This window comes from Pipra filicauda, unplaced genomic scaffold (genome assembly GCF_003945595.2).
Source record: "Pipra filicauda isolate LSUMZ 115617 unplaced genomic scaffold, ASM394559v2 scaffold285_size1263560_pilon, whole genome shotgun sequence".
Classification (NCBI taxonomy): Eukaryota; Metazoa; Chordata; class Aves; order Passeriformes; family Pipridae; genus Pipra; species Pipra filicauda.
Genome location: NW_024104404.1, coordinates 768,096 through 781,229, shown reverse-complemented (window position 1 = coordinate 781,229; position 13,134 = coordinate 768,096).

Here is a 13,134-nt window from a genome sequence, read left to right as displayed (position 1 = left end):
GGATGTGCCAGGGAGTGGGGAAGGAGGTGGGAGCATCTCCAGCGGGTCTGTGGGGTGTCCATGGGTGTGCAGAGCCCCTGGGGAGCAGTGCTGCTTGTGGGTTAATGGGATGGGGGTACAATGGGTCCTGAATCCCTGGAAAAGAGCTGCATGGGAACATCTGGCACAGGCTGGGAGCAGCCACTGGCCCTGCCACTGACAGTGTCATGGGTGTGTGTATTTATGATCACAAAACTGATGCTTAAAACAAAGTTGAGCGCAAATTTAGAGGGAAAACAAAAGTATGGCTTTGAGCAAACACCTCATCCGTGCTTTGTGTTTACCAGCAGCAAAGGAACAGGTTTTTTCTCCTCTCTGTCCTCTTTAGAACCAGGGAGTAAAGGTAGTGGGGTTTCAGATGGGATTTAGGGAATCATGGTCCCTCCTCAGGCTAGGAGGGAGAAGGTGGAAACAGGGATAGATACAAGCAAAGGTGAAAGAAAGACTTCCACTAAGGCAGAAATCACATCCCGCTTTGGCATTTAAGAACCGTGTGGCTGATGGTCCCAAAGGGATATGGGATGGAGAGAGTTGATCTGTCCACCACCCCCACTGCCAGGATGGGCACCCAAGGGTGCTGCAGGAGCCCAGCCTTCATCTTCCTCCCTGTGAAGGCACAAAAGAAGCTCAAAGTCCAAAGTGAGGGCCAAGGCACTCCTCTCCACGGAGCGTTTCCCCTAAACCAATCATTTTGGCAGATAAAATTCCCTGGAAAAGCTGTACTGAGTGTCTTCCACGAGTTGTCGGGGCTGGGGGGGGGGGGGAATGAAAAAACAGCAGAAGCAGAGTAAGAAGAATTCAATATTTCTATTTGTTCTTATCCAAATAAATTGAGATGTATTTGTGGAAGTGTCAGAGAAGCCCGCAGGAATGATACTATAAAATAACACAGCTGCTTCATGAGTCTATGACAGACAGCACAGATTAATGTACCGGCGTTTTTATGGTCTGTTAACAACTGATATGGGTTTTAAATATATTATCTCCCATTGTATTGTCTGTCATTTTAAAAACTGCTCGTGTCTATTGTGTTTGCTTTTAAGAGGTGCTTATGGAACAATCAGCCAGTAGCTTCCCGATCTCTCCCCTTCCCTTCTTCCAAGATATATCATTATCTCGCCCTCTTTCTCTCTTTTTTTCCCTAGATAGGTTTTCCTCAGCACTTTCATGGGCAATTTATTCCAAAACCTATCGAAGCCCCCTCATGTTCCTTAATTCCAGGAGCTTTAAAAAGCTTTTCCACCTTCACAGCTGGTTATCTGTGAAATGTGGGTGAGCTGGGGAGAGGGGTCAGGCTGGAGTGGTGATGGGGACAGAGGGTCTGAAGGGGTGTGGAGGGGGAAGGTGGGTGCCTGTTCCCCCCCCAGGCTGTGACATGAAGGTATTCAGGCCTCCAGGTATCTACTGGGATGAGCATGGGGAGAGAAAAGGAGCTGGAGATCAGGTCTGGGCTGGGGGAACCACAGGGCTGGTTTTACTGAAGGTGCTTAGGAAGACCTGTAGGATTTTGAGCTGTGGTAAAACCCCTTTGTTTGGCTCTCAGTGTTTGATGGCTGAGTAAAATTTGTGTTTTCTTCTTGGCTGAGACTAGGGGAGAGCGAGACCATGAGGGACAGGGCTCCTGGCTGCCCCAGTAAGGAGGATTTCAAGGCAAACCCCACCTCAAACATCTTCATTGAGTTCCTTCACCCAGGAAATGCTCCCAGGCAGAAGCTCCCCATGACTTTTCTTCCCCCTCTTCTCTTGGCCACTCACTCCATCCATGTCCCATCTGGCAATGGAAGATCTGTCACCTCTGCTGTGCCCAGCTGGGCTCCCTGTGAGCAGCAGCATCATCCATCACTGCTGACACCTCCCCAGCCCAGCCTGGACCTCTCTCTGCTCCTCACAGGGCAGGACAATGAGATCCATGGCTGCAGATGGCTCTGCCACAGATGGAGCCAGGAGGAAACATCTGGACAACCTCCCTGGCATCTGGCACGGAGCAGCACCTCCAGCTGAGCACATCAGCAGTGGGAAATGCTGCCCACTGCCATCTCGTGACTGGAGACATATCCCACCATGCCCACCGGCCCCAGGGACATCCTCACACCCATGGGATGGCATCGTGACCAGAGATGCTCAAGATCTACACTGACTCATCCCCATTCCTTCATCTTCAGCCCCTAAATATGTCCTTTTCCTCCACCCTGCACCCCTTAAAACCAGGCAGCCCCGAAACATCCATGGGGGTCCTGTGGGAGCATTGCTGGGGGGGAGCTGGGGGTGGTAATGGAAGTGGGTTTGCATCCAAAATTGTCTCAAAAGGCTTGAATTGCTATATTCGAAATTATATTAGATTGCAAGAACAAAGATGCCCTTTTGATGCTTTGTAGCAGCACTGGAGATAATGAAAGGAGAGGAATTTCGATAAGGATGAAAGATAGCTTCCTTCAGCTTCCCAGGGCTGATAAAGTGCTGCCCAGATGAAGAGAATTTAGAATTAAAAGCACCACAGAAGTAAAACAAAGTAAATACTGCCCAGCATCGCTCTAACAGGATAAAATACACTGTGGAGAGGAGACAAACAGGACAATAAAGAGAAGCACTCAATGTAACAGGGAGGACAGCATGGATTTAGGATGGGAATGGAGACACTGGGAGTGATGGTGAGGGAAACAGCAGCTGGGAAATGTGCTAAAGGTGTAAAGCCTGGGCTCCCACATCCCTCTGCCAGGCATGGGCAGCGATGGGAATGGCCCCTTAGTGCTGTGGCAAAGATGAGATCGAGGAGAAGGTGGCACTGGGGTCACCCCCTCGCCGTGTGTCAGCCAGGTGGGAATGGGAAAATGTGGATTTTCTACAGCTGCTGCTGTTCATTGGGGTTAAAAGTGCCGTGGTTGGCTGGGGAGGGGGAAGGGTGTTGGCAGGGTGGGGCAGCAGCAGCAGCAGCACAGGGGAGGCAGCTGAGTCCCGCAGAAAGTGGTGGCCAAGGAGATCCTGGGAAGGGGTGGCCAAGGAGCTCATGGAAAGCAGTGGCCAAGCAGCTTCTGAAAAGCAGTGAGCAGAGGGGTCCTGGAAAGCACTGGCCAAGGAGCTCAAGGGAAGTGGTGGCCAAGGACCTTTTGGAAAGAGGTGGTCGAGGAGCTCATGGAAGGCAGTGGTCAAAGTGCCTACGGAAAGTGATGGCCAAGGACCTCCTGGAAAGTGGCAGCCAAGGACTTCCAGGTAAGCAGCGCCCAGGGATCTCGTGGGGAGTGGTGGCCAAGGAGTTCATGGAAGGCAATGACCAAGGAGCTCCTGGAAAGTGTTGACCAAGGAGCTCCTGGAAAGTGTTGACCAAGGAGCTCCTGGAAATTGTTGGCCAAGGAGCTCCTGGAAAGTGGTGGCCAAGGGGCTCATGGAAAGCAGTGGTCAAGCAGCTCCTGGGCAGGGGACAGTGTGTGTCCCTGTTTGCAGGCAGGCTCCGAGCCCTGTGCCAGGGCCCCAGGTTTGCTCCTTGCCCCGCTCTGAGCCTCACTACAGTTTCTGGGCTGCCTCTGGCACCTGGTTGGGCCCCGTCTGTTCTTGGCCAGCGCTGGCCCTGCCCGAGGCGGTGCCGAGCCGTGGTGGCCATGCAGCTCAGTCCGTCTGCGCTGCCATGGCAACCAGGGATGCAAAATTGCTGCTCAAAACCCAAAACAAACAAATCCTCCACACCACGAAACCCAAAGCATCCTTCTCCCCTTGTTCCCCCACAGCCTCCTTTTTTGCCTCTTGGGGCCTGCTGAGGAGCTGGTGCTGCCCGGTGACACCCTCACTCCAGAGGTGTGAATCCCTGTGAATCCCTCTGGCATCCCGTGTTCCCCACATGTCCATCTTTCAGGCTGCACCTCAAGCAGATACTGTTGGGAGTATATTTATCAAAATGGCTTCTTTTTTCCTCCATGTTTTGCACCTTCCTTAGTGCAGAGGTGGTAACCAACCTGACCCCTGAGCCACTACGGTTTGGGGTGTGCTCCTTGCTTTGAGAGCTTGAGAGGCGGAAAATAAGCCCAAGAAAGGTGTGAAATGGCCACATACACCCAGACTGAGCCTTCCCTGTCCATGTCCCCATTGCAGGGTACGATATTCCATCCAGGAGCCCCTTTTGAGGGCTTCAGGATACCCCTGAGTGTCACTCAAGAGAGTGTCAGTGCATGTTCATACCTGCAGGATCCTTCAATCCTGCACACGGGAGGAGTTCAGGGCAGGGATGCACCTGGGGACATCATGCAGCATGTGACAGTTACATGCCACGGTTTCCAGGTGTTTGGTCTGGCCCAAATCTAGTGTTTATACACGTGGTGACTTCTTGTTTGCCTGAAAATTGAGATTTATTTTCCACAAAGGGAAATATTTCACCTTTTCACCTTCACCAGTACTCACTGGCTGGGTCAAAGCCCCCAGCTCAGGTAAAGCCAGGCTATGTGGCTGCTGTCAGCTCACCAGCCTGGGTCAGATCTCCCAGCAAAACCTGATGGTAGGAGGCTCCAGGGCTGCACTGGGAGCTGGAGCAAGAGAGCTTAAACTAATATAAGTTCCTCTGCTGGGAATCACAGCGAGTGCCTGTGAGAGAAATCCTAAGAGACACTTGTAATATTGAATGGGGACAAAAAACAATGGGTGTCCATAGAAATGATCCTGCAGGGAACAGCAGCGTGTCTCCTGCAGGAAATGAATGTGCACAAGTGCTGGAGGATCAGGAAGATCTAATTACGTACTTCTGAGCCCCTTAAAACCTGGTTGGGTAAAGTGAACATGGAGTTTGCCTTTAATTGAGTGCAGCTTTGGGAAGGGAGGAGGAACAGAGACAAAGCGAGTGCTGGAGCCAGAGCATCCATCAGTCTGGAAGGGAAATGTTTTGTGGCTGAAGGACTCTGCAGTATTTGGGCAGCTTTTAGGGAAAGGCCTCCATGAGGCCACCTAAAGTCATCCCATCTCCATTTTGACAGTGGGAGGGTGATTTCTCCACCCCCCTTGGGGTGAAATGGGCTGTTCCAGAGCATCCTTTGACAGCAAAGAGAGAGACCTCACTTTTGGGGGCAAATGGGGCACCGTGGGGATACTTTGTTGTCTTGGTTTGAGGTTCTCTGGTGGCACTGGAAGGTCTCTTGTTAGGGTGGGAGGGCATCGGGGTTGCTGCAGGGATAACAATGCTGCAGTGGGACAATGTGATAAATATTTTCAAAGTCAACTTAAAAGAAAAGTCCTGAGCAGATTGTGGCTTAATCATTTGATCTTCCAGGTAAATATTAACACTGGAAAGCCATTTGTTTTGTTTTCTCCGAATACCTGCGGTGTTTCCAACCGGGCAGGATTTAAACCTGTGCTTATCGGGGTCTGGGATCTGCTGTTGGTCGGATCCTGCCGGGATCAAAAGCAAACGGGCATGACATTGGCTGGTCCCTCAAGGAGATCCCAAACCAGCCCATGATCTCCAGGATCCACATGTGAACTGGTTGGGAGCTGGAGCTCAACCAGTAGATCAACCAAAGCCCATATTGATTTCCAAGGCTGCTTTTCTGCTGGGTCTTCACATCTCACCCTCAGCTCATGAAGATCCCAAACCAGCTAGATTTCCAATATCCAGATGCCAACCAGTTGGGCTGGGGGACATCAAGTTGACCAGGGTTCATGTTGTCTTCCAAGAGCTGTTTTTTCTACGGCATCTACCCCAAATTTTGTACCAGGGGGAGGATAACACGTGGGTTTCACTCCAAGAGATCAGCATTGGGGGGAAGCCCTCTCTTTTTCCTCTCTCTGCACACCTGGTTACAAAGACCTTTGCAAATCCCTACGAGGCCAAAGCAAAGGGATCAGCAAAGTGATGAGCACGAGAGGAATCCCGAAGAGAGGGACTGAAACTTCTCCTGGAGAGAAGTGATGCCTCTTCTGGTACCCATCTCCTCATCCAACCCCACACTCCCATCACTGCCAGTGATGGCATCAAATGGAAAACGGAGTTATTGAAACCTTTCCACGCTGATTTTTCTGGACCTGTCTTTCTGAAGTCCCCACGTGCTAAAGAACATATAAAAACGTGGAGGGAATAAACAGCAGAAACTGTCTAAACAAGCCCAAATGGATTGGGAAACTCAAATCTCACAAACCTTATGCAGCTTCACGCTTCAAATCACCTTAAGTATTTCCAGCACGCACCAGGATTGCCTTTCTATCATAATTAAATATGTCTGTCTCCAAGCAAAGGTGGGAGAGCTTGGGGGAGTTGTCACCATCCTTAATCTCAGCTGCCATTCCTCAGCAGCGCTGTCAGGGCAGTGGCAAAACAGTGTTTTGGGGTAAAAAGTGTCTTTCAGGATAGACTTTGAGAAGTGTCCCATGTCTTTGCAGTCTGCCTTGGTGTTCAAAAGCAGGCTGGATCCAGTGCAGGGTGGAATTAGGGCAGGAGGAGTATTTTGTAGAGTTGGGGTTCTACTGGTTGTGTTGGATTTGTGGGCATCTTCGGGGGGGTAAGGAGGAGGGAAAGGGATGGGGATGTGTGACTGTGGGTTGCTGAGCCACCTCTATCTATGGGCATCATGTCTGGTCTGGGGAAGGAGCCCAACTTTTCCACCTTAAGCTCTGAGAGGAGTTGGGGGGCTGTCCTGTGCCCTTCAGTTCTGGTCCTTGGGAAGAGGAGCTCCCCAAATCCTCACACCCATCCTGCCCCATCCCTACCCAGGATGCCCCACCCCTGGCCATGGTAAATCTTCCATCTCCTCCTCTTTGGGGGCAGAAAACCTCACCGGGGGAAGGTGCCTCCACACTGCATTTTCATTGATAAAAACGGGGCTGGCTTGGAGTGAAAATGCCACCGTGATTCCACCGAATGGGAAATCAATAGGAGTCCAAAATTAATTAACCGTGTCTGCAGTGGGGGCAACCGGTTAAACAAAGCTGAATGAAGCTCCCAGCCGGCAGCTGGGGCAGGATCCACCCGTCGGGTGCCTCCCTCCCGTCGGATGCTTCCTTTCGCCAGCCCCTTCCATCGATCCCTCCCTCTCGCAGCTCCTGCCCCATCCGCGCTCCCACCGGGAGATGCCGCTGGTCCTTTCCAGGGGGGATGAACCGGAGGCCCCGCCACGAGCTGCTGAAGGTCAGACCGACCGCTGCCTTCCGATGGGGGCGGCCTCCAGAGAGTAAACAATAATTAACCTTAAATTAAAACTGGTTGTAATCTTTGATTACCCGCCCGGTTCTGCGATGTGCCAAAGCCCATTTTGTTTCTGGTTTCCTTGGAGATACCACCCGGTCTCCCCACCCCCCTTCCAGCTCTGCTCCAGCTTTTTTTTTTTTTTTTGTTAAAGGAGGTTTAAAAACAGCTATTAGGAGAGCTTGTTAATCATCATCCCAGGCTGCTAATAGCACTCTGGCCACGGTTAATCATAGCGAGCTGCAAGGATGCTGCAAATGCTTTCAGTGGAATAATTGCCCCCCCCCTGCATCCCCCTTTCCTTTTCAGCAGAATTCGCTACCCCCAGGTTGGGAAATTTGGATTCAGGATGCTGCTGGCTTTTTTTGATGTTGGCTTGGCTGGTGGTGAGACCCCGATGGAGTTGGGGAAGGGCTGTGCCCCGCTGAGCCCCTGTTTGGTTGCAGCTCAACAGCAGCAGCAGCACTTGCACATCGGGTGTGCAGCAGGGCAGGGGGATTTGGGAGCACGGAGCCATGTCCTGGGAAAGGCAGGGCTCGAGCTGCAGATCAGCCATCCCTGGGGATGGGGATGCTGTTAATAACAGGCAGCAGCCTCCACCTTCTCAAACCTCAAAGGAACTTCTTTTTTGCTCCTCAGTGCCCCAGAGTTCAGATGTGCTGTCAGCTGCACTCAGAGCAACCTGCTCGCCCAGAAAATAAGTAGATGGGGGTGAATCTGGAGATAACATGTGTGTTCCTGGTCTGGCTTCATCTCTGGGGCATGTTCCCCCTCCTCCCTGGAGCTGCTCCAGCTTCCTGCTGCTGTAGGAGGAGGAAGGTTTGTCCTCCAAGGTCTTAAATTTGTAAATCAGTTCAGCATTTAATTTTTTTCTGAGTTAAACAGTTGCTTAAAGACTTCCCTGTACAAGCCCAGAGCATCAGGCTGGTGCTGTAATAAATAAAATTTCTGTCTACAACTTCCTTATAAGGGGAGGCAGAGGGGCAGCACCAACCTCTGCTCTCTGTGACCAGGGATAGGACTCGAGGGAATGGCTGGAGCTGTGCCAGGGGGGTTGGGATGGATCTCAGGGAAAGGTTCTTCCCCCCAGGGTGCTGGGGCACTGCCCAGGCTCCCCAGGGCAGTGGGCACGGCCCCAAGGCTGCCAGAGCTCCAGGAGGGTTTGGATGATGCTCTGAGGGACAGGATGGGATTGTTGGGGTGGGCAGGGCCAGGAGTTGGACTGGATGATCCTTGGGGGTCCCTTCCCACTCAGGATATTCCATGGTTCTATGATTCTGTGATAAACAGCCTCATCCAGATGGGAGGTGTAGGACTGCCTTGTGCTGGTGTGGCTCAGGAGTGGGACTGGTGGGGAAGGACCCCCAAAATCCCTGTCCCCAGCCCCTCCAGCCAGCAGCAGGTGCTGCTCTGCCCTCATCAATCCCATTTAGTGGGGTTTGAACTGGGTGACCCACCTGAGCAGGTCTTAATTGTGGCTCTGGCTGTTCCTGCTGAAATGACAGATAGGGGACAACTCTGCCGGTTGACAATAATTGTTCTCCTAATTACAGCAATGACATTTACTGGAAAGCCACTGCAATCCCATTACCTTCTCGTGCTAAATTCTGTGACTTTAAAATTACATCCCCTGTCTCCTTCTCCCGGGATGAATCCCTCTGGATAGAGGCATGTTTACCTGCAACCATGGGGTGTCATGGATGCTCCTGGGGGGCCCTGAAGGAGCTGATATTCAGGTGGGTTTGGGTTGGGGTTTTTTTTGGAGGGGATTGATGGGTTTTTTTACATTTCTCATCCTGCATTTTTTAACCCATCGCCTGCATGGGGGATGCTGGAATGTTCCATCAGTCGCAGAGGTGATAACCCCAGGCACTGCCACCCCAAAATTAACCCAGTGCATCAATCCATTGGCCCCAAAATAACAGAGGACACCAGAAAGAAGGAGTTTTACAACAATATTTCTGTATTGCAGGTGGCCCTCTCAAGCCTGGGGACCCTCATCCTCCCTCCTCACCAAGCAAAAGGTGCTTGTGAATAGTTAACTTTTAAGACCCTTAATATTTTATAAACAGCTGTAATGAGCTGACGCTCTGTTTTGTTTGGCTGTTTATGTGTCGTTAAGTCTGTGAACAAGATACTTTAATTTAATGTGTTGCCCTCAGAAATATCTTTTAATAAAGCACTATAGCTCTTCTCTGGAGAGCCAGCATTTGGTTAAGCTCGATAAATGATGATGATGATGTCTTGCAATAGGTTCTTCTTCCCCCCCCTTCTCTGTACAGACTTCACACTGAACCAGCTCAAGTTAATTATTTGAAAGGGGGAAACCCCTAATTTTCAGGATTAGGAAAGCTAAAGTAGGATCATGAACAATGTCAGAGCCCTGCCTCAAAGCTGGACTTGCTTCCCAGGCCGTGACCCACCACCATGAGGTGGAATAAAGAAAGGGCTGAAATTCAGGCACAAAACCTCTGCAGGGAAGCAGGTCCCTTCCCTTTGGATTTGGAGAAGTCAAAGAGGTTGGCCCACCTCCAAGGCAGAGAGGAGCAGGAGCACCATCTCCTCTTTGAATTATAGTCTTTCCTTTAAAAAAAAAATAATTAAAAGGGAAAAAAGAGCCTCTTTCTCTCTCCAGGATGACTACTGGGAGGTGATCATTTTTCTTTGAGAAACTGAGGCTGCTTTGTAAAACTTATGGAGAAATAAGGTTATTTGTCAGTTCAAGTCATTGTCTTCCATATATAAAAAACATGGCAAGTGCAGCTTTTGTAAAAACTAAATTGAAAGTAAATAGCAAACGGGCAGTTCTTGGTGATAAAACCTCCCATTCTGTAGATTTCTGGTACAATATTTATTTTATCCTCTTTATAACTACAAGGGCTGTCTCTGTGTGTTATTAAAGTAATGCATTTGCTTAACCTGCACTTAAATTCCCTCCCAACCTTCCCTGATTGTACATCTCACTGCTACATGTTCCCAGCCTGCTGGTCTCAGCTGGACAATTATATTAACTGCTTCTATTTGCAATTACTATGAATCATAAAGCAAGTCTGAATGGATTGTTTTTCTTTATTGAAAATGTTTAAACTTAATGCATCGCAAATGTCACAGCCATGGGGCTGCTCCTGGGCTCCTTGGGAGGTGCCTGCCTGCCTTCAGCTGCTGCTGATGGAGCTTTATGGATGGAGTTTGTCATTTCCTCCCCTCTGCCCACCTCTTCTCCCATCATACTGAGTGTTCAAAGCCAGGTTGGAGCAACCTGGCCTGGTGGAAGGTGTCCCTGCCCATGGCAGAGGGTGGAACGAGATGAGCTTTAAAGTCCCTTCCAACCCAAACCCAGAATTCTGGGATTCTGTGAATAAATTGCACTAAAAAAAAATGACACAAGCAGTTGCCTTGATATCTCCCTGAGATGAGGAGCTGGGAGGTGATAAAGGCATCTACTACCCCTTCCCAGAATTGCCCACAGGTGCTGGATTGCAGAGGAGATTTGAGCCTGAGCTCATTCTTCTCCTCTTTCCCCCGGGCTGTCTGCAAGGTGGAATATTGTGCTGCAGAGATGTTCTCCAGGGAAGTTTGGAAAATACCTGGGACAGGCTCAAGGTTACAGGCTGCAGCCACAAGGAACAGTCCTACTGCTTCCCACCAGTTTTTCCAGATGTTCCCAAGCTCTACCAACCTCATTTGGGGTTTCCCTTCCCTGCCCCCCCCCCCCAAAGTGTTGCACCCTGAGTGGGTAGGATGAAGTTTTGGAGGTCTCTGAACCACCTCCTGGCTATCTTTGGTGTCTCTTTGTGCAGAGGCAGGTAAGTACCAAGGGGATGATGGATTTTGTCCAGCAGGAATTGGATGATATCCCACAAAGCACTCTCATTCCCGCAACTCATCTTGCAGCCTTCAGCTGTACTTGGCTTTCTTTATTTTTCCCAGTCCAGCCAGGACAGAATCTCCTTGTGCTGTGGGTCTGGGGTGGTTGATGTCCCTGCATTGCACTGGTCTGACTGGTAAGGAAATGAAGGTGACCTAAAACCACGGAAAATGGGGAGAGAGAAGAACATTTCTGGTTATGGCAGGGCAGGAAGAGCTGCAGAGATTGAGGGTCTGAGGTTGGACACGGGCAGGTTGTGCCAGTGCCTGTGGCTGACAAGGAGCTGTGCTTGGAGAACAGGCTTTAATGAGCTGACTACATTTTGATTTCTTAATTGATATGTTTTAAATGTCACTGCAGGGTGGTTTGTGCCAGTGAGCTGAGAGAGCCCCTGAATTGAGCACAGATGGGCCTGACCCAAATCCTGGCATCCCACAGCTCCGGGAAGGTTTGGGTTTGGCTGGGATTTGGGTCTAACTCGCTCTGTCACCGTTGTCTGTGTGGTTTGTGGAGCCCAGAACACAAGGCTGACGATCCAGCTGTGAGAAAAAGCTTTGCTCCTTTGGGAATGCTGCTCCTGGGGCTGGGATGTGTGTAGGACCATCCCGTGGCCTCGTTTCACGGAGGAGCACGAGGAAAAAGCCCCGGGTTGGGCTGAAGATCTTTGCAACCCCCTTGAGAAGGCTTCAAGGTTTGTTTTTCTGCACTGAGGATCTGCATTTCTGACACTGTGCAGGACTTGCAAGCCCGGGGTGGATCTGAGCCAGCTCTGAGCGTCGCCAGCACTGTGGGTAGAGCTGCTCGCTCTGAGCTCACTCTTACTTATGCCATAAACTGGGAGTAACTCCAAGGACGTGGGAGAGGTTGGACAGTGGAGAGCTAGTTCAGGATGAAGCAAGGCTGGCTGAAAGCCAAAGCAAATCCAATTTTCCTTCCACCCCTGAGACAGAAATTCTCGGAGCTAAGTTCAGATTCGGCTCCGTGTTTTGGTTCAGCTCAAAGTGCTCCCTCTGTTTTAGTCTCAGCATCATCAAAGTCCCCTTAACAAGATTTGTATCTCTGGCACATTCCCTTTCAGCGTGTTGTTAATGCATCCAAAATGGCAACATCCCACATCCCATAATACTTGCATTTCTTAAAGAATTATATGCTTTTTTTTTTGCTTTTTTTTTTTTTAAAAAAATCACTTTTTTGGTCCAGACAGAGCAAGATAACAGTATAGATGGAATCAATAGCACACAGAACTGATAGAAATTACCCAGGCTTAATAAACTTCACGCATGGCTTCCTATTGCAGCTGTATATCAACCCCAAACAAATAGAGATGCTGCTCTGGTGCTCTTTGAAATAAGATGGTTATTAAAAGGGTTACAGATGACGCAGCTTTTATCTTTTTCAGGAAGTTTGGTTTCTTTCTGTGCTTTTATTGTGTTCCTGATGGTTGTGGTTTGTCCGGGGAATTCTTCTTTCCCCAGAAAGTCCTGCAAGGAATTGCTGCATTCCCAGTAACTGTTTCCTCCACTTGTAGCTCTGCTTGGATATACCCTGCTCTTGGGTATTTGTGACAATTTTGAGGAGATTAATGCTAATAATCACCCCAAAATTTGAGCATCCATCTCCTTGCAGCAGCCACAACATCCTCCACGCAGAATTAGGTCCCTCTCCCCCTTCCCCAGGGAGACGTGGGAGAGATCAACATACCAAAGCAATTAAAAAATAATAATCACAGACCAGTAGCAAAGGAAAGAAGCATAAAAAGTGGGACTAATTTTATGACAAGAAATGAGGCTGTAAAACCAGGAGCAATTAGAGCACAAAGGCAATTAAACCATTTCAAAAGGCTCAGTGAAATTTATTTACTTCTCTCTTTTTTTCTGGGAGGCTTTTGGGGAATGGGGACCTTTTTTTTCCCCCCCCAGTGCTGATGGGGACCTGGCACCAGGAATTGCCTTTTTGCCTCAGGATCTTAACTCTTTGTTTCTGGAGGGGTTTTTTTGAGGTGTAGAAAAGAAAGGCAGGTGCTTCTCCCTGCAGTGAAGCAGCAGGAGCCATCCCTGGGGGCATGGGGATGTTT